A 21879-nucleotide genomic window follows, 5' to 3' on the forward strand; every position below is an offset into this window, starting at 1 on the left:
AAAAAAAAAAAACACAAAATAATCAACAAAGGGCTGGGAATGTGGCTCAGTGGTAGAGCACTTTGCCTTGCATGCATGAGGCCCTGGATTCGATTTCTCAGCACCACATAAGCAAAAAGGAAAAAGCCAGAAGTGGCACTGTGGCTCAAGTGGTAGCGCGCTAGCCTTGAGCTGAAGAGCTAAGGGACAACGCCCAGGCCCAGAGATCAGGCCCCACAACCCAACCCAAAAAAAAAAAAGGAGCTGGGCTAGAGGTATGGCTTATATCATATATAAAGTGAAATGTTTAGTATCCAAATACATGAAAAATAATTAGCATAATTTATTTTGTCTTCATGAAGAACTTCCTTAATCTTTAACTCAGTCACCCTTTTACTTATTCATTCAAAAGAGATCCAAGGACAAGGTAGAGATGGTCAACAGCACAGGTGGTCTCTGGCCAGAAGTGAAGAACAACCAGACCAACGGTAAACTAGGAAGATAATGACCACTCATAAAAAGAACAGTAAAGATTCCTTGGGATAAAAAAAATAGATATATCAGGTGGGTATGCTGGATAGTCTCAATGGCTGGAAGAAATGTTTGCTCTAGTTCTATGGGAAACACCCCTTTTTTCTGTTAAAATCTCCCCTTTGGAAGTTTCTAGGACCAAAAACAGTGGGAGTTTAAATGTTTCAGTGAGAAACCTCTTTGCTTAGCTTTCCCTTAGGAGACTCTCAAGTCTGGGTCCTGTCCAAGGCCAAGTCCAAGGCCTTAGCTTCTGTTTATAGTGGATGTTGAACCAAAACTCCTGGATGAGGAAGAATCATTACATGCCACACTCATATGCTCACCCTGGCAGTCCAGAATGGTTTTAATTCCTTCTTTTGGTGAATTATGTTGTTTGGTTGGTTGGTTTTGTCTCTGAAGATTTCCCCCATTTTCCTTGAGAGTTGAGTTTACCCAGGACTCTTGGATATTTTGTACAAAGGTAGTTTTGGGGTATCCAGTCTAATACACAGGGGAAAAAGAAGTCAGAAAGGATGAAATAAAGGAGTTTGAGAAAACAGTAGTGGTGGAAACCACCAGGCTTGAATGCAAATGGAAACATGGGAGATGAAAGGAAATAAGGACTGGGAGAGAGGCTCAAGTCTGCAGAGAGAAAGCTGAAGACTTTCAGTGTTGGACAAAATAAACAAGAGGAATCTACAAAGTGCCTGAGGGGAAATATCAGGAAAGCCAGAGAGTTGGGGGGGGGGGCGGGAAGATCAGGCTGGAGAAATACACCAGGTGAGCAGAGTGGTTAAAACATCCTCAAGGTCAAAGGCCAAGATCAAGGCTCAGAGAATGTAGAAAAAAGCAGCCTTAGAAGGAGGGGCCCTGGGGTACTTCAACGTCTGAGTTCAGAAAAGGAAGGATGGCAGGAAGGCCGCTACAAATCTGTGAGACAGAAGGAAAACCAAGGGAACCGCCACAGAAGCCAAAAGACTATATTAGTACCAGAAAGGTGGGCAAAAGGGCCACAGTTTGGCAAAGCAGAGATTACTATGGCAATGGGCCACTGGCACTTTCAATTAGTTCATGTTTCTGAACTTCAAAACAAATCCACCAAACTACTCAACAAGGCACTCAAGCTACTCATTACTTTTCTTCCTGGAAAAGGCACCCAGGACCCCTTCACACTTCTAAGCTTTAGTCTGATCTCCTCCCCCACCCCCCATACACACACACAAAATCAGATTGTAGAAGGCCCAAGAGGAATAGCTTGAGAATTTAGAGATTCTCTTCCCTCAAAACATTATTTTTTGCTGGGTGCCGGTGGCTTACACCTGTAATCCTAGCTACTCAGGAGGCTGAGATCTGAGGATCACGGTTCAATGCCAGCCTGGGCAGAAAAGTCCATGAGACTCATATCTCCAACAAACCACTAGAAAACCAGAAATGGTGCTGTGGCTCAAGCGGTAGAGTGCTTGCCTGAGCTGAAGAGCGCAGGGACAGCGCCCAAGCCCAGAGTTCAAGCCCCACAACTGACAAAAAAAAAAAAGATTATTTCTTGATGGTTAGGGTTGTGGATGTGGCTCAATGGTAGAGTCCAAACTTAGCATATGTTGAAGGCCTGGATTTGATATCCAGCACTGGAAAAAATGAATAATTTTTCCTCATTCCAATCCGCCTATGCCCACAAATGTTTAACAAGTGTGGCTACCAAGTAGAAGAGCACTAGCCTTGAGCAAAAAACCCAGGGACAGTGCCTAGGCCCTGAGTTCAAACCCCAGGACTAGTGCCTGTGCACACATGCACACATGCATGTTCACACACACATACACACACACACACAAACCACCATAAAAATCAGTATGTAAGCCTATATATTCATGACTGTGGCCCAATGGCCAGCTTTATAAATAAACACAAGAAAATTTAAAAGTGAAAATTATGCAATTATTTGATAGGGTGTTTCATTTCCTTGTCCCCAGTACACAAACCACAAGCACCCCTGTGTTTGTTTCTACATGCAATTGAATTCCAGGAAAAAAAAAATCTTGTGTGGTGAAAAGTTTTAAAGGGCTAGGCACTGGTGGCTCACACCTGTAATCCTAGCTACACAGGAGGCTGAGATCTGAGGATCACGGTTCAAAGCCAACCACGGCGGGAAAGCCCATGAGACTCTTATCTCCAATAAACCACTAGAAAACTGGAAGTGATGCTTGCCTTGAGCTGAAGAGCTCAAGAAGAGCTGCGGAGAGAAGATTGAAGACTTTCAGTGTTGAACAAAATAAACAAGAGGAATCTACCCAGGTCCAGAGTTCAAGCCCAAGGACCGACCAAAAAAAAAAAAAAAAGTTTTAAAGAGGGTTGGGAATGTGGCTTAGTGGTAAAAAAAGAAGCTCAGGGACAGTGCCCAGGCCCTAAGTTCAAGCCCCAGGACTGGAAAAAAAAATGTGTTAAAGGGGAAGGTTAAGGGATGTCCCTCAATAGTAGAACATTGCCTAATGTGCTTGAAGTACTAGCACCACAAAAAAGGAAAATAAAGTTTTATGGGAAAAGAATTAAATATAGATCTGGGGATGTAGTTTAGTCACATAGTGCTTGCCTAGCATATATTGCTGGCACTGAAGAAAAAAGTGGTGTGTGTGTGTGTGTGTGTGTGTGTGTGTGTGTGTCTGTGTGTGTGTGTGTGTGTGTCTGTGTCTGTGTGTGTGTGTCTGTGTCTGTGTCTGTGTGTATGTATGTAAAATACACAGAGCCATGCCTGTTATCATGACTACTCAGGAAGCTGAAATTTAAGGATCACAGCTCAAAACCAGCCCAGGCAAGAAAATCTATTATCTCCAATCAACTGCTAAAAAGCCAGAAGTAGAACTGTGGTTCAAGTGGTAGAGCCCTAGCCTTGAGTAAAAAAAAGGTCAGGGAGAGTGCCTAGGCACTGAGTTCAAGCCCCATGACCAGCACAGAACATAAAAGAGTTCCTGAACAATAAGAAAACAATCTTAGACACAGTGGACCACACCTGTAATTCTAGCACTTGGAAGGCTGCAGGCAAAAGGACCATAAGTTCCAGGCTGGCCTGGGCTATTCAATGAGACCCTACCTCAAAAATAAAAGGTGGTTCATGTTTATAATGCTAGTTAAGGAATAGCACTCAGTCCCTGAGTTCAAGACCCAATACCAGCATAAAATAAATGAGTAAATAAATAGAAAAAGAAACTAAGCAAAACAAATAACCTAAATTAAAGCTGAACCAACACTTCCCTAAAGAGAATCTAGATAATAAAGAAGCCTAAGAAAGCTGGGCACCGGTGGCTCACGCCTGTAATCCTAGCTACTCAGGAGGCTGAGATATGAGGATCACGGTTCGAAGCCAGCCTGGGCAGGGAAGTCCCTGAGACTCTTATCTACAATAAACCACTAGAAAACCAGAAGTGGCGCTGTAGCTCAAGTGGTAGAGTGCTCGCCTTGAGCTGAAGAGCGCAGGGATAGCACCCAAGCCCAGAGTTCAAGCCCACGACTGACAAAAAAAAAAAAAGAAGAAGCCTAAGGTTCACAGCATCAATTACCATTTGGAAACTGCAAATTAAAACAAGCAACTTTATTAATAACTACCAAAACTTGTAAACAACCAAGATTTCCTTCAGGTGAAGAATAGAAATACACCTTGTAGCAAAGTCATACAATGGAGTACAGACTAACTCATTTTTGAAAGATTTTAGCAATGAACAGAAATGAACTACCAAGCCAAAAGACAAGGAGGAACTTGAAATTCATATTGCTAAGAGGAGGAAAACAATCTGAAAAAGGCTACTGTATGATTATAATTATATCACAGGGATATTTGGGACAGTATAATGATTTATTATTTTGTCTGATACTGAAATGGAAGATACAACATCATTATATTTATCAAAACCCATAAAATGGCTGGGTGTTGTAGCTCAGTCTGTATTCCCAGCAATTCAGGAAGCTGAAGCTGGCCAACCTGGACTGCATCATAAGATCCTGCCTCAAAAACGAAACAAAAAATCAACAAATGAAACAAAAAAATTAATAGAGCCTTATGAAAAGGTTGGGGTTTTGGTTGTTTGTTTTGTTTTTGTTTGTCCAGTCCTGGGGCTCAAACTCTGGGTCAGAATGCTGCCCCTGGGCTCCTTTTTGCTCAAGGCTAGCACTCTACCACTTGAGCCACAGCTCAACTTCTGGCTTTTTCTGTGATTAATTAGTAATTAAAAGAGTTTCATAGGCTTTCTTGCCCCAGCTAGCTTCAAACCACCATCCTCGGATCTCAGCCTCCTGAGTAGCTACAATTACAAGTGTGAGCCACCATTGCCTAGCTTAAAAAAGTTTTTAGAGCCAGGCGCCAGTGGCTCATGCCTGTAATCCTAGCTATTCAGGAGGCTGAGATCTGAAGATCACGGTTCAAAGCCAGCCTGGGAAGAAATCTGTGAGAATCTTATCTCCAATAAACCACTCAGAACACCAGAAGTGGTGAGCTGAAGAGCTGAGGGACAGCACCCAGGCCCAGAGTTCAAGACCCATGACCGACAAAAAAAAAAAAACGTTTTAGAGACAAATCAAAATGGAAGCTAAGCAAGATCCTCAAATAGACAAGCAAGCTCCTCAAATAAACAAGTTTTTCTATAAAGTCTTATCAAACACCATACTGAGAAAAAAAACATAATTTTGTAGAATATAATAAGCACTCTTCAGAGAAGAGCTGATTTTATTCATTAGCTCCCACACAGAAGAGTAAGAAAACATGAAATTCTAGTCTGATGCAATAAATACTTACAACTTAGAGAAAAGAATATACACTTAGAACAGCAGTAATGAATAAATTGGAAAGGAACATTGTTCCAGTTTCTGGTAAGTATAATTTGTGATCTAAATGCTAAAATATAGGCTGGGAATGTGGCTTAGTGATAAAAGTGCTTGCTAGTATGCATGAAGCCCTGGGTTGGATTCCTCAGTACCACATAAACAGAGAAAAACAGAAGTGGCACTGTGGCTCAAGAGTTAGAGTGCTAGCCTTGAGCAAAAGAAGCTCAGGGACAGTGCCCAGATCCTGAGTTCAAGCCCCATGACTGGCAAAAAAGGAAAGGAAAAAGGGAAGGAAAGGAAAAAGGGAAGGGAAGAGAAGGAAAGGAAAAAGGGAAGGAAAGGAAGAAGGGAAGGGAAGGGAAAAGGAAAAGGGAAAGGGGAAAAAAATGCTAAAATTCACACCCATATACCATGTGACCAGAAACAAGAATTCACATAGGACTTTCCAGCTACAGCACCCTGAGGTAGTCAAGATAATGTAACAACCCTATTGCTTGCAGATACTTTCATTCCAACTTTACAGATAAGGATTAAAGGTTAAATGACCTTACACACAAACAATGGTAGAGACAGAAAAATCTGAGTCTTCAAACCCCCTAGGCTAGACAAATTATGTTTTAAGTCATATCTCTGCTATAAGATCTTTGACTTTTGGAACTTGTTACACAATTTTAAGAAAAACGAGAGCCTTAGTTATATTGCCTGTAACAAGTGAAAGTTGAATCTGAAATAAACATATTTTTTTTCTGTTATTCATAGGCCTTGAACTCTGGGCCTGGGCGTTGTCCCTAAGCTCTTCAGTTCAAGGTGAGCACACTACCACTTGAGCTACAGTGCCACTTCCGGTTTTCTGGTGGTTAACTGGAAATAAGAGTCTAACAGGCCGGGCACCGGTGGCTCACGCCTGTAATCCTAGCTACTCAGGAGGCTGTGATCTGAGGATCATGGTTAAAAGCAAACCTGGGCAGGAAAACTCCGTGAGACTCATAATAAACCACTAGAAAACCAGAAGTGGCGCTGTAGCTCAAGTGATAGAGTGCTAGCCTTGAGCTGAAGAGCTCAGGAACAGAGCCCAGGCCCAGAGTTCAAGCCCCACAACCAACAAAGAAAAGAAAAAAAGAAAAGAATCTCCAAAGCATTTTACCTCTAAAAGTAACAGTGATTTTTTTTTTTTGGGTCCGGTCGTGGGGCCTCAACTCTGGGCCTGGGCGCTGTCCCTCAGCTCTTCAGCTCAAGGCTAGCGCTGTACCACTTGAGCCACAGCACCACTTCCGGCTTTTTTCTTTTTGCTTATGTGGTACTGAGGAATTGAACCCAGGGCCTCAGGCATGCAAGGCAAGCACTCTACCACTGAGCCAACTTCCCAGCCCATGATTTCTAAACCCTAAGGATATAACTTCACAATCTAAAGATTTTATGGTCCTTGTTAAATAGGCCCTTGTAAAGTTTATGAAACTAAGGACCAACATACATCAAAATACTGAGCATTCCTGCTAAAATGACCCTAAATCAAACAATTCACTGTCTCTAGGACAGACTCAAAGAATCCTAATCTGTTTCTGTTTCTCTCTTTCTCTTTTACACACACACACACACACACACCAGGAATTCTTATGTTAAAACTTTAAGCTGGTGGCTCATGCCTGTAATCCTCACTACTTAGGAGGCTTAGATCTGAGGATAGAGATTCAAAGTCAGCCTGTGGAGGAAAGTCTGTTTTTTGGGGCTTTTTTTGTCGGTCGTGGGGCCTGAACTCTAGACTTGGGCGCTGTCCTTGTGCTCTTCAGCTCAAGGCAAGCACTCTATCACTTGAGCCACAGCGCCACTTCCAGTTTTCTAGTGGTTTATTGGAGACAAGAGTCTCACAGACTTTCCTACCTGGGCTGACTTAGAACTGTGATCCTCAAATCTCAGCCTCCTGAGTAGCTAGGATTACAGGCGTGAACCACTGATACCCAGCTTCTATGAGACTCTTATCTCCAATTAACCACCCGAAAACCAGAAGTGGCACTGTGGCTCAAAGTGATAGAGTGCTAGACTTGAGCCAAAAAGGTCAGAGACAGCGCCCAGGCCCTAAGTTCAAGCCCCATAACCGACAAAAACAACAACAACAACAAAAAATTTTTTAGATTAATAATGCACAAATTTTTTGCTCTCAGAAGCAAAAATCTATATATCCTCAAATCTGTATATATATACTTTTTTTTTTCTTGTTCCCATTCAGGGGCTTGAACTAAGAGCCTGACATGCTCAAAGATAGTTCTACCACTTGAGCCACAGCTCATCAGCCTTTGGCTGGTTAACTGAAGATAAGAGTCTCACACACTTTCCAGCCTGGGCTGGCTTCAAATCTTGATCCTCAGATCTCAGCATCCTCATAGCTAGGATTACAGGCATGAGCCACTGATACAGCCTATGTCAATGAACTTTTCAATAGTCTACCTTGCACTATGAATATGGCGTTTCCAATGTAGGATTTTGGTTTGGTTTTTGTTGGGGGGGTCCGGTTGTGGGGCCTAAACTCTGGGCTTGGGTGCTATCCCTCAGCTCTTCAGCTCAAGGCTAGCGCTCTACCACTTGAGCCACAGCGCCACTTCCGGCTTTTTTCTTTTTGCTTATGTGGTGCTGAGGAATCAAACCCAGGGCCTCATGCATGCAAGGCAAGCGCTCTACCACTGAGCCAACTTCCCAGCCCTCCAATGTAAGATTTTGTATTATGCATTAGTCAAAGTCAGCCAGGGCAAGAAAGCCCTCGAACTCTATTTCCAATTAACCAGCAAAAAGTTGGACTAGGGGTATGGCTCAATTGGTAGAGCACTGGCCACATATGCTATGTGAAGACAGGAATTCAAGCCAGAATACTGACACACATACAAAGCGAAACATTGTTTTAGAGATACACAGATTTTCCAAATGCTAACACATTTCATTACACCTCACACCTCCCTTCCCCACCCCCCCAAAAAAGTCCTATTTGTTAACATTGAAAAATTACATTCACACTGGGAATGTGGCTTAGTGGTAAAGAGCTTGCCTAGCATGCATGGAGCCCTAGGTTCCATTCCTAAGTACCATATACACAGAAAAAATCGGTAGTGGCTCTGTGGCTCAAGTGATCAAGTGCTAGCCTTGAGCAAAAGAAGCTCAGGGACAGTGCCCAGGCCCTGAGTTCAAGCCCCAGGACTGGCAAAAAAAGAGAGAGAGAGAGAGAGAGAAAGTTACATTTATAAATATTGGGAAGCTGCAAAACCCAGTGCATACAGGTTTTCTCAAATTTTAATTTTTACTCTTAAGCTCGTTTTATCACTGGCAACAAATACTGTCAGCTGTTTTTCAATAGCCAGCCAGCTTCCTTCTTTCATTTTGAGATGTCTCTGACTCTCTCAGTTGGTCTGTCAATCATTCTTTCAAGTAAAAGTAGTGTTTCATGGAAGAAGCCACTAATTTGAGAACACAACTCATTTCACAACCATCACACTTCAGTGTAAAAGAGTATTTGAGTTGTCAAGCAAGGTGGCTCACACCTGTAATCTCAACTACTCAGTTGACAGAGGTGGGCAGATCTAAATTCAAGGCCACTAGGGGAAGTGGGGAAGAGGGGAAGAGGAGAAGAAGGAAGGAGGGAGGGAGACCTCATCTCACCAAAAAGCCAGACCTGGTGTTTCCTATCTGTAATCCTAGCTACACAAGAGGCAATAGACATGAGGATCATGGTCCTAAGCCAGCCTCGACAAAAGCACAATCTAAAAACAGAGACTCAATCTAGTAGATTGTTTACAACTATGAAAATAGAACAATGAAACTTATTGAAATTGTTTTGGGAAGAGAAGGGGAGAAAGAGTGATACAGGGGGTGAGAGAAATCAGAATATATTACAAGCATTTGTGGAGGGCTAGGATATGGCTTAGTGGTAGCCTGCTTGCCTTGCACGCATGAAGCCCTGGGTTCGATTCCTCAGTACCATGTAAACAAAAAAAGCCAGAAGTAGCACTGTGGCTCAAATGGTAGAGTGCTAGCCTTGAGAACAGAAAGGTTCAAGGACAGTGCCCAGGCCCTGAGTTCAAGCTCCAGGACCAGCAAAAAAAAAAGTGAATTCTAACAATTAAATCCCCCTTCACTTATTAGAAATGTTAGGTAAATAACAATAATGCTAGGCTCTGGTGGCTCATGCCTCCAATCCAGCTACTCAGGAGACTAAGATCTGAAGGTCTTGGTTTGAAAAGTCTGTGAACTCTTATCTCCAATTAACTGCTAAAAAATCCAGAAGTGGAGGTGTGGTTCAAGTGGTAGACCACTAAACTTGAGCAAAAAAGTTCAAGGAGGGACTGGGAAGGTGGCTCAGTGGTAGAGTGCTTGCCTTGCATGCATGAGGCCCTGGGTTTGATTTGTCAGCACCACATAAGCAGAAAAAGCAAGAAGTAGGGCTGTGGCTCAAGTGGTAGAGCACTAGCCTTGAGCTGAAGAGCTGAGGGACAACGCCCAGGCCCAGAGTTCAGGCCCACAACCAGCCAAAAAAAAAAAAAAAAAGTTCAGGGACAGGGCTGGGAATGTGGCTTAGTGGTAGAATGCTTGCCTTGTATGCATGAAGCCCTGGGCTGGGTTCTATTCCTCAGTACCACAAAAACAGAAAAAGCTGGAAGTTGCACTGTGGCTCAAGTGGTAGAGTGCTGGCCTTGAGCAAAAAAAGAAGCTCAGGGGGGCTGGGAAGGTGGCTCAGTGGTAGAGTGCTTGCCTTGCATGCTCGAGGCCCTGGGTTCGATTCCTCAGCACCACATAAGCAAAAAGAAAAAAGCCGGAAGTGGCGCTGTGGCTCAAGTGGTAGAGCGCTAGCCTTGAGCTGAAGAGCTGAGGGACAGCGCCCAGGCCCAGAGTTCAGGCCCCACGACCGGACCCAAAAAAATAAAAATAAATAAAAAGAAGCTCAGGGACAGTGCTCAGGCCCTGAGTTCAAGCCCCAGGACTGGCAAAAAAATAACAACAACAACAAAAGAACCTGGGAATGTAACTCAGTAGTAGAGTATTTGCCTGGCATATGCAATGGGTTCAATCCTCAGCCAGAGAGAGAGGGGGGAGGGGGAGGGAGAGAGGGGGAAAGAAGAAGAGAGAGGGAGAGAGAGGAAGAAAGAGGGGGAGGGAGAGAGAGAGGCAGACTGAAGGCATGGTTCAAGTAGCAGAGTGCTTGCCTAGCAACTGTAAAGACTGAGTTCAAGCATCTTTACAGCTGGGTAGGGTGCTGGTAGCTTATGCATATAATCGTAGCTACAACAGAGGCTGAGATCTGAGGATTTGGGTTTGAAGCCAGCCCAAGCAGCAAACCTGAGAATTTCTTGTCTCCGATTAGCCACCCCAAAACCCACCCCCAAAAAAAAAAAAAACAGAAGAGGAGCTGTGAGAAGCTAAGGGACAGTGCCTAGGCCCAGAGTTCAAGCTCTAGAACAGGCAAAAAATTTGTTTTTACTAGCACTGGCCTTAGAATACTTCATTTTTTCCACATGCCCCCATGCAGGAGACAGTTACCATCTTAATTATATCTTGAAAAATGTTTCAAGGAGTTTTCTTTCCCTAAACATATCGATATAAAGGCCCACATACAAAACTGAATTGTCAGGGAAAGTCAGCCTAAGATTAAATATTTATTGTGTCTAAACCACAAGTAGAAAAAAAAATTCAAAGGCTGACTATTTTAATGTGAACTCAATGCAATATTGCACTTGGTTTGGTTTACAGGAGAGGTAATTACACCGCTAGCATTTGGGTTTTGAGGCTTTAAGAATTACTTGGGGGAGGGTGGGTGGACAAAGGAAAAGTCTAAGGTTTTTCAATTCTGTGCCAAACAAGCAGGGCTTGCTGAAAGCAAAACAAAATTAGTATTAGTAAAGATGTGAGAATCATCCATTTTAGGAAATTTTCACCTAAGCAGGTGTTTAAGTTCAGAGCTTCAAGTGCTCGGACTCTCACAACAAGAATGAAAGGTCAGAAGACCACAAACTAATAAAATCAATCAACAAAGCGGGAAGAAGCAAGTAGCTGACACACACCCCAGCACGCAGGGTTTTCCTAAATCAGGCTTATCTGCGCAAATCCAAATTAGTTTTCAGAAATGGTGTCTACAAAAACTACCCAAACATCCCCCTAATAATTTGTACTCCTCCTCGACTACAAGGAAGCCATATTTACCAGAAGTTTTACTTTCTCTTTTCAAGCTCAGTCAGCTTCCTCCTGCCCCATACAATGCCAAAACACAACTGGGTGGCCTTGAATAATCCTTAAAAGTAGAGAGAGAGCTGGACATGAAAGAATTCACTTTATGGAGAAAATAGTTTTTCACTTCAAGGCTGTTTAGAATACTGGTTAGTTTGCAAAGACTTACAAGGACAGGAAAAGAAAACTCTAAGCCTCTAAGGAACTCCATACTTGTATATTTATACATATATACACTCTTGTACATAGTGATGCCTGTACCCACACTCCATGAAGGTAGATAATTCAGCTGATAGGTGCACAGCAAATCAGCTCCCAGCTTGACACAAATCATCCACATTATCTGCATTTTCTTGACTTGACTCAAAGTTTCTCCTGTTGTCTTCTTCCTGAGAAATACTTAACTCTAATCACTCCTTTACCCTTCAAACTTAGGAGGTGATTATTTGTTCGATTTTAGGGCTGGGGATCAAACCCAGTGCTTCAGGAGTTCTAAATTAAGTGTTCTACCACAAAGCTACATCCCCAGCCCAAAACAACTTTGATTCACTTTCCTAGCTTTTTTTTTTTTTCCTTCCGTGGGGGTGGGAACAGGGAGGGTTTAACTCAGAACCTCACACTTGATAGGCAGGTGCATTACCACTTGAGCCCTCAAAACTTTCAATATTGTCTGTACCTTTTCTCCTTCCTCAGTATGAAGGATTGAATCCAGTGCCTTGAGCATGCTGTCACCAAACTACATTCCCATCTCCTTTTGAAATTTTAGTGCTGGTACTATGGCTTGAACTCAGGGACTTGTTACTCTCATTCTCTCTCAGCTTTTTTTTTTTTCCTTACTCATGGTTGCTGCTGCTCTATCATCTGAGCGACATCCTCAGTCCTTTGTATTTTAGGGGTACTATGAAAAACTCCGCAGTGCTCAACTTTTAATGAGTTCCTTGTTACTTAAAATAGATAGGATGCCCTCATTGATTTTGGCAGATGAAAGAAAATTACCACAAGCACCTCTGTGTGACCAGGGATTTACAGTTTGCCATGTGTTTATCTTTTCTCCTCCACCACAGTATAAATTCCCATCCCTGTTCATTTAGTTTGTTCCCAGTAGGTTACAATCTCCCAATGACACTTTGTTTCCTTTGGGTCATGAATGAGTATCATGAATCATAAGTTATCCAACTTTGTAGTTAGATACTATGGTTTTTATAATAGTCATTACCAGCATCTGAATGTTCACTATCAGCCAGGCTCTGTGCAAAGTAATTTATGGTACAATCTATGCATTGTCTCACTTCATCCACACAATTACTCTGGTAGCCAGGGTTTGGGGATATAGAAACTGAAACCCAGAAGTTAAAGCAATCAGGGTCCAGGAGGCAGTGATCTAAAGCCCAAGGAGTCTGGTCTCACAGCAATTCTTTAGCCTCTTTAGCAACTGTGTAGCATGAAACTCTCAAACACAATCAAAGCTCAAGGGTTTCCACACTAAAATACTAGTGACCTTAGAAAAGCTCAAAATCAGAGCTGAGTGCTGGTGGCTCACGCCTGTAATCCTAGCTACTCAGGATGCTGAGATCTGAGGATCATGGTTCAAAGCTAGCCTGGGCAGGAAATTCCATGAGACTCTTATCTCCAATTAACCACCAAAAAAACCAAAATGGCACTATGGCTTAAGTGGTAGAGCACTCCCCTTAAACTCAGGGACAGCACCCAGGCCCAGAGCTCAAGCCCCATGACAGACCAAAAAAAAAAAAAAAAGCTCAAAACCTAAGTCATCGGCTGATGCAATTAAAAGGTCAAAGATTAAGTCAATTGTTCACTGGTTGGCAGTCACTCATAACAGAAGATGGGCTAGTAAGAAGGAATTATTTTATTTGGAAGAACTGACTTGTCCGTCTTGTTAGGCTGTTAAAAGGAACTTGGGAAAATACATACTAAACTATTAACAGGAAAATAAGTTTAAGTATTTTAAAAATAGCATAGATTGCTCTTATAAAAAGATAACTTATTTTAATGACCTTTAAACTTAATTAAAGGGCTGAGATGTGGCTCTGTGGCCTCCTGCTCTCTGTTTAGTTCTCCTAAATTAGGAACTTCCACTTATAGTTTCTGAATACACTATGCTGTTTTAAGCCTCTTCACATTCATGTTCCTTCAGCCTTGACTGTAACTATTTACTACTCAACCTTGTCAAAATTACTATTCATCCAACAAAACCTTATATTATAGACACTGTAACAAAGCCTTGCTCTTACTCCCAAGGAGGAGAGGGGGTAAATCTAATCTCTGTTCTTAGACAGTTAATATAAGAACTTAGATTTAAAGAGCTCTTATTATAAACCAGCATAATGCTAAGAATTTCATTTGCAATATCTTACTGAATTTTGTCTGTGATTTTTTTTTTTTTTTTGCCAGTTCTGGGGTTTAAACTCACTGTCCCTGAGCTTCTCTGTGCTCAAGGTTAGCACTCTTCTGCTTGAGCCACAGCACCACTTCCAGCTTTTTCTATTTATGTGGTACTGAGGAATCAAACCCAGGGCTTCATGCATGCTAGGCAAGCACTCTACCACTAAGCCACATTCCCAGCCCTTGTTTTGTTTTTTGACATAATGTCTCACCACATAGTCCAGAGCTGGCCTCAAACTCCCAGTCTTTATGCCTCAGCCTCCTGAGTGACTATAGGTAAATCTAGCTCTAGTCTTTTTACAGACAAGAAAACTGTCCAGATTCAAGATCTATTTATTTAAGATGTATGTATTTATTTATTTGTGTCTATCCTGGGGCTTAAATTCAGGTCCTAGGCACTATCCCTAAGGTTCTTTTTGCTCAAGGCTAGCAATCTACCACTTGAACCACAGCACTTATGGTTTTTTCTGCATAGTTTATTGGAGATAAGAGTTTCAAGGATTTTTCTGCCTGGGCTGGCCTCAAGCCGTTATCCTCAGATCTCAGCCTCCTAAGCAACTAGGATTACAGGCGTGAGCCACTAGCATCCAACCAACCCCCAATTTTTTTTTTTTTTTGGGTCCGGTCGTGGGGCCTGAACTCTGGGCCTGGGCTCTGTCCCTCAGCTCTTCAGCTCAAGGCTAGCGCTCTACCACTTGAGCCACAGCGCCACTTCTGGCTTTTTTCTTTTTGCTTAATTGGTGCTGAGGAATCGAACCCAGGGCCTCGAGCATGCAAGGCAAGCGCTCTACCACTGAGCCACCTTCCCAGCCCTCAACCCCAAATTTTTTATTGCAGACCCTGAGTCTTGAACTACTCCTTTTCATCTCCCCTATCCTAAATCCATACTGGAATAGCATGTGCCCTGGTCCCACCACATCTCCAGTTCTGTAAAAAGCAGGGATGATATCTCATCATTCTCCTTGGTTGCTACCAAGCATAATATATAATATGGTTGCAGATTTGAATGAAGACTTGTGATGACCTAACATAAAAAATGAAAATTAGCCATCATTTTAATTCCTATCCCCAGATGCTAATTCTTTTTAACAATTAGAAACATCTCTAAAAATTTACTACTAAATACTATCTGTTCATCCTAACTATAGTGTACCACAGTAAACCAGGGTTCCTAGCAACAAGTATGTAAGGACAACATTCTTTTCCCATCCTAAAGTCAAGACAGTCCTAAACACTAAGGCTGCTCCAGAATACCAGTTCCTCAAGATCTGGGGTTGTGCCTCAAGTACACTTTAGGTGATGTTTTAAAAATCAAATGACCCAAAAGTTTTATATACATTTGTATATAAAATTGAGTGTTGAGGAAGTGGCGCCTTAGCTCAAGTGGTAGAGTGCTCGCCTTGAGTTGAAGAGCTGAGGGACAACGCCCAGGCCCAGAGTTCAAGCCCCACGACCGACAAAAAAAAAAAAATTGAGTGTTGAGGGGCTGGGAAGGTGGCTCAGTGGTAGAGCGCTTGCCTTGCATGCATGAGGCCCTGGGTTCGATTCCTCAGCACCACATAAGCAAAAAGAAAAAAAGCCGGAAGTGGCACTGTGGCTCAAGTGGTAGAGCGCCTAGCCTTGAGCTGAAGAGCTGAGGGACAGCGCCCAGGCCCAGAGTTCAGGCCCCACGACCGAACCCAAAAAAAAAAAAAATTGAGTGTTGAGGGTGTAAACTCAGAGGTAGAGTACAAGAAAGACGAAAGAAAGAAAGAAAGAAAGAAAGGAAGGAAGGAAGAAAGAAAGGAAGGAAGAAAGAAAGAACGAACACAGGTACTGGCAGCTTATGCCTGTAATCCTAGCTACACAGTAGGCTAAGATTTGAGGATCTCAGTTCCAAGCCAGCCCAGCAGACAAATCTGAGAGACTCTTATCTCCAATTAAACAAAGAGGCAGAAGTGAAGCTATGGTTCAAATGATAGAGCACCAGCCTTGAGCTGAAAAAGCAAAACAAGAGCACACGGCCCATGGGTGCCTGTGGCTTGTGCCTAAATCCTAGCTACTCAGGAAGCTGAGATTTGAGGATCACAGTTCAAAGCCAGCCCAGGCAGACACAGGTGGCTTACACCTATAATCCTAGCTACCTGGGAAGCTGAGATCTGGGGATCTTGATTCAAAGTCAGTCTAGGCAAGAAAGTCCATGAAACTCATTTCTCCAATTAGCCACCAAATAACCAGAAATAGAGGTGTGGCTCAAAGTGGTAAAGCAGTAGCCTTGAGCACAAAAGCTCAGAAATAGTGCCTAAGCCCCTGGGTTCAAGCTCCAGGACTGGCAGAGAGAGAGAGAGCGCACAGAGGCCCTGAGTTCAAGCCCCAGTAGTGGCACATAAAAATAAAAAAGATAGGAAGAAAGAAGGCAACAAGAAAAGGGGGGAAGAAGAAAGGAAGAGTGGTGACTCAGACAATCAAAAAATCCTCAAAATCCACTTCTGCACATACGCAGCCTATACTTTTTTTCACCCCAAAATACCAAATAAGGATATGGTGTCCCAGTTTATAAGGCAGCAACTCCCCTAGGGCAAAGGGCAAATGCATCGATTGACATTGAATAAATTAGCCAGGAACTGCCAGGCATGTGTCTGACACATAGGTAGGCACTCAAACATTTGTAAAAGCTTTCCCTCCAGCAGTGTGTGTATGTGTGTGTATGTGTGTATTTGTGTACATTTCTGGAAATGGAATCCAGAGCCTTAGGCATGCTAGGCAAAGGTTCTATCACTGGGCTACATCTCCAGCCCCTCAAGGCCTTGATAAGTAGGCATTCCTCCTTTACACACCCAATAACCTACCAAAATGTTTTTCCTGTGTTATGTCTTCACACCTTCTCATTCCACGTCCTTGACACCATCAAATTCGAATTCCACCCATTATTTAGGACCCAATTCAGAGCTCTCCTTTTGCAACAAGACTACCTAAACAATTTCAAGCTTTATAATCTCTCCTTCCTCTAAAGACCTACAGTGTTTAGCATCTCACTGTCTGATAGAACTTTCTACAATAATGGGAATGTTCTATGTACCATACTTATGTTCTTTTAAATATAATAGCCACCTTGTTGAGTAGGGAAATGTCTTATCTAGCTGATCAAACTGCTGCATGAATGATATTTAAAGCATTTATCAAATTGCTCTATTTACATAGACTACAAATTCAAAGATCAAAACACATCTGATGCTTCAGAGCAACTTTCACAAATTGGAAGGGTTATTTGTTGATTTGTACACCAGCTCTCAGAAAACTTCAGTTAAAAAGCTCCTGCGTTCAGGCATCTGATGTGATCTGATATTCTTCATTACCTCAGTCTCATCTCATATCTGAATGTCGACACATTAGAGGCAGGAAGGAAAAAACAACTTCTTGAGACTGAAATGACCACTAGGTGGTCAAGCCACAAGGTGCTTTATTTTTATTTTTTCTGCAGGTCATGGGGCTTGAACTCTGGGTCTGGGCACTGTCCCTCAGCTCTTCAGCTCAAGGCTAGCACTTTACCACTTGAGCCACAGTGCCACTTCTGGCTTTTTCTGTCTATGTGATACTGAGGAATTGAACCCAGGGCTCCATGCATGTGAGGCAAGCACTCTACCACTAAGCCACATTCCCAGCCCCCAATTTTTTAAAAATAATTCCAGATTTCCTTCCCTGTTCAGTATCCAAATGACTGGACAAAAACTCTACTAGTGCTCTGTCTGGCATATGCAATAAGGAAATAAATGGACTGACTCAAAGAATATAGTTAATACAAAAAGCCCTGAGCTCAAACCCCAGTACCACCAGAAAAAAATTCTTTTTCAAGAAAAATAAAATAGCCAATTATCTGAATCAGGACATAATACAGTCTAACTCCACACATGTAAGGTGGAGATGATTTACTGCTTTGATTTATTCAAACCAATGCCTTATCTATCAGCAGTCAGCTCAAATCCTTGAGATATCAAAACCAGCAAACACACACCACACACATTTTTACTAAGAAAAAATGACTAACCACTAGTAGTGTTAAGACACATATACCAACTGATAGAAGAGTAATGTGTACTAAACATGAAAAAACAACTTGGGTGACAGCTGTTGCTAATTTAAGAACACCCTCACCCACTACCAACAGGTAAAGTTTGCCTACCAAGCTCAGCCAAGGCCAGCCCGTCTTTGTTTCCCTCTCTTCTGCATTTACCCAAGTTCTTGGCTCTGAGACAGAAAACTCCCACTCTTGATTGGTTCATTCTGTCCTATGCAATTAAGCAACACCACAATCCAGTAAACGCAATGGCTTAATTCTTTATCATCCAGTCGACTTTACTAGGTATTTATAAAAGGACAATGTCAAAGAGGAAAGAGATTTGTCACACTCTAGAGCTGGTTTGACTAGGGATTTATCGTATCATATACATATATATATATATATATATATATATATATATATATATATATATATATATATATATCACATGCACACGGTGGAGAGAAGCACATCTTAACCTAAAATAAGGTGGAAGAGAATTTAGAAAGAGTCCAAGTTTGTCAATTTCCCTACAGGAAACTTGATTCTTAGGCGGGCTTCGTACCCACCACCAGCCAGCCAGGGAGGCTGTAAGGAGGACGGACACCTCTTGCCACCTCTGGAGGGGCTGGCACAGCTGAAGGAACAGAAGTGGGGCCTGGGTGCAGAGAGCAGCTCAGTCCGGAGCCCCTGGGCCCGTCGCCGGGGTGGGGAGAAAGGAGGAGGCTCTTTCCAACCACCACCCCCACTTGGCGATCGCAGGCGTGACTGACAATCGCCCCCCCCGACCCAACGTCCCCAGAGGGCCGGAAGTCGGGTGGCTGTCCCCTCACTCCTGCCACCCTCGGACTCGCAAGTCCGCGTCCGAGGTCGTACCCCATGAGCTCCCAATCGCTCTCCCTCCGCAACTCCCAAGATCGAAACTTCCAGCGTCCCTTTCCCTTCAAAGGCCCTTTCCTGTCATCGCCGGGAACCGTCCCTTTAGGAAGGACCCTCTGTATCCTCCCCGCCCCCTAAAGTGTCCATTCACAACTCCCTCCGACGCCCCCTCCCAGAAGCTCCGGCCCCCGCCGCGCCTCCCCGGGTCCCCAGGCCCGGCGAGTGGTCCGGGTGGGGGGAAGCGGCCCCACCCTTCGCCCCCTTCACCTGTTTCTCCGGCTGAGGCCGGACAGGCCGGGCTGCGCTTGCGCCGGGTGCGGACCGTGGGGCTCTCTCAGGCTGCCGGGCCTTTTCCGAAGCCGACGCGGAAAGAGGCAGCGCCGAGCAAGGGGTGCCCGTCAGGGGATCCGACTGGGGCTCGTTCCCTCCGCTGCGACGTCGGAACCCCAGGCTCCCCCCTCCCAGTCTGCTCCTTTGCAGCTCCGGAAACCGCTGAATTACAGCCCCTCTAGCCAATCCCCACCCAGACCCTGCTTGGTCAAGACACGCCCTCATACATAATTCATGAGGCTGCCGGCGTGCTTGGCCACCCAGAGGCCCCAGTGCATCTGCTGTACCTACAAAGCCCCACCCACTGACCAATGAGGAGAGGTTGTAAAAGGAGAGGCGGAGTCTAAGGATGACTAGGGACAGCCCCTTGTTCTGGCTGTTCCAAGAGCTTGGTGCTCCTCCCACCGTAGTAAAAAGGAAAGAGCGGGGGCCTAGGCTACAGATGCCCGGAGGGAGGGAGAGAAGATGCCCGGAATATCCTGCTGAAAACTCAGCTGAGTTCCTGGCAGTGCGTGACGTCAAGACACTTTAAATGCCCAGATACAGCTCCCTCCAGCCCGCTCTCCCTTTTCCCGGCCCTTGGCACCGCGTGGGGGCGAGGTTGTGAGCCTCTTACCACGTGGGAATCAACCATTTAGGCAGTCCCCTGGTGTTACCAGATCTCAGGGGCCCTACTCTTGAGTTGTGGGACTTTGGGGAAGACAACAAAAAGAGAACACGGGCGACTCCTGCCTGCTTTGAACTTCAGTTTCCGCGTGAGTCCGGACATACACACCCGGAAACATGACGTGGAAATAGAGTAATTACTAGATTGCGTGGGGAGAAGACAGATAGTGGATGTAACCCGGTCCTATAGTGGCTGTAACCCAGTCCTCCATTCCATGGCTTCAGGCATCAAACCCCAACAGTCAGCCCATTGGTCAGTACCCCAAAATGCAGAGACTGTATATACATATGCACAGTGTTGACATTTCCAGGTATCTATCTGAATTGAAGTGCTTGAAATTAATCTTTTCTTTTCCACCTTGTGCCTCAGTACCACATAAAAAGAAAAAGCTGGAAATGGCACTATGGCTCAAGTGGTAGAGTGCTAGCCTTGAGCAAAAAAAAAAGCAACCCAGGGACAGTTCCCAGGCCCTGAGTTCAAGCCCTAGGACTGGCAAAAAAAAAAAAGGAAGAATTGGAAGCAGGGGGTTAGAAAGATTTACATTTGGATAGTTAAAATAGTCTCAGGTCACAGGCAAGACCTGGCTCACCAGTAATTCAACTGGAGATTTGACTGGTGGTCCATAGCTTTTGGCTGTTCTCTTCAAGATGATAGGAAGATGGCATTGCCTATCTGAGGAGTTTGCCTTTTCGCCAGATGCTAACATGCTTATCAGTAAATCCTATTCTTTCTGGAGCTCAGGGTGATTGTAAAATGACTGACTGCAGCAGGGAATGGCTCAGGTCAGAGCCCAGATACAAAGTGGGGAGGGAGGGCTGGGAAGGTGGCTCAGTGGCAGAGTGCTTGCCTTGCATGCATGAGGCCCTGAGTTCGATTCCTCAGCACCACATAAGCAGGGGGAAAAAAGCCGGGAGTGGTGCTGTGGCTCACAAGTGATAGAGCGCTAGCCTTGAGCTGAAGAGCTGAGCGACAGAGTTCAGGCCCCACGACCGGACCCCCCCCAAAAAAAAAAGAAAAAAACAAAGTGGGGAGGGAAGACTAGCTTTTAGTTAATTCACAGGCCCAGCAAAAACAGCTTTTTTTCTTTGAAGTCCAGGACTGGGACTTGAACGCAGTACCTGCCACTTTCAGTCATTTGCTAACCCTCTACCCACAGAGCCACGTCTCCAACCCCAAAAGTACCGTTTTTTGTTGTTGTTGTTGTTTGGTTGGTCATGGGGCCTGAACTGTGGGCCTTGGTGCTGTCCCTCAGCTCCTCAGCTCAAGGCTAGCACTCTCACTCGAGCCACAGTACCACTTCTGGCTTCTTCTGCTGCGGTGCTTGAAGAATTGAACCCTGCGTCTCATGCATGCAAGGCAAGCACTCTACCACTGAGCCACCTTCCCAGCCTGAAAGTAGCTTTTAAGTTGCCTCTTACAGTAGCACCTCATATCCATATGTAATGCTGGTTGTATTAGAAATAGAACCCAGAATCTTGGAAATAGAACCCGGGACACTCTACCACTGAACTATATCCTTAGCCACCATTCCTTCTCCCAAGTGTGAGGTGAGGCTCTCTATAGAGCAAATAATAGAATCACTGACAGTGGGCTTGAGTTTCCTGATTCCTGGGAGAAGCAGACCAAGGTAGAAACTGTTACATGTATCTGTAGAGTCTGTGTATGTATTTATCTCTATCTTCACTGTAGAACAGATAGCCCATCTGACCTGAACTCTTTTAGCTAAGATATCCCAGGCAATTGACTGGTTTCCTGATAACATATTGTCAAATATGTTCCCAATGACTTACTGCTGGATATTGTTGTTCGTGTTTTTGTTATTGTCTTGCTTTTGTTTTGTTAGTTTTGTGTGTGTGTGTATGTGTGTGTGTCAGTCCTGAGGCTTGAACTCATAAAAGCCTGTGCTTTTGTGCTCAAGGCTAGTGCTCTATCACTTAAGCCACAGCTCCACTTGCAGTTTTTTGGTGGTTAATTGGAGATAAGAGTCTCATGGCTGAGCACCTGTGGCTCATGCTTATAATCCTAGCTACTCAGGAGGTTGAGATCTGAGGATCACAGTTCAAAACCA

General features: G+C 44.0%; 1 protein-coding gene across 4 annotated transcripts in view; it reads right to left on the minus strand.

Annotated features, from left to right (window-relative positions):
* The window catches only part of Stat3 (signal transducer and activator of transcription 3 (acute-phase response factor)), a 61302-nt gene extending 41924 nt beyond the window's left edge, over positions 1 to 19378 (minus strand). For 3 of the 4 annotated variants that reach the window (XM_013037956.1, XM_013037957.1, XM_013037958.1), the window contains exon 1: positions 19082 to 19277. The gene's annotated coding sequence lies outside the window, so the exon portion shown is untranslated. Of the gene's footprint in view, positions 1 to 19081 lie in introns of all 4 variants that reach the window. The other variant, XM_013037955.1, reaches the window with a different exon arrangement.
* Between the last annotated feature and the right edge of the window lie 2501 nt (positions 19379 to 21879).

Source organism: Dipodomys ordii, unplaced genomic scaffold (assembly GCF_000151885.1).
Source record: "Dipodomys ordii isolate 6190 unplaced genomic scaffold, Dord_2.0 Scaffold7, whole genome shotgun sequence".
In the NCBI taxonomy this organism is placed as follows: domain Eukaryota; kingdom Metazoa; phylum Chordata; class Mammalia; order Rodentia; family Heteromyidae; genus Dipodomys; species Dipodomys ordii.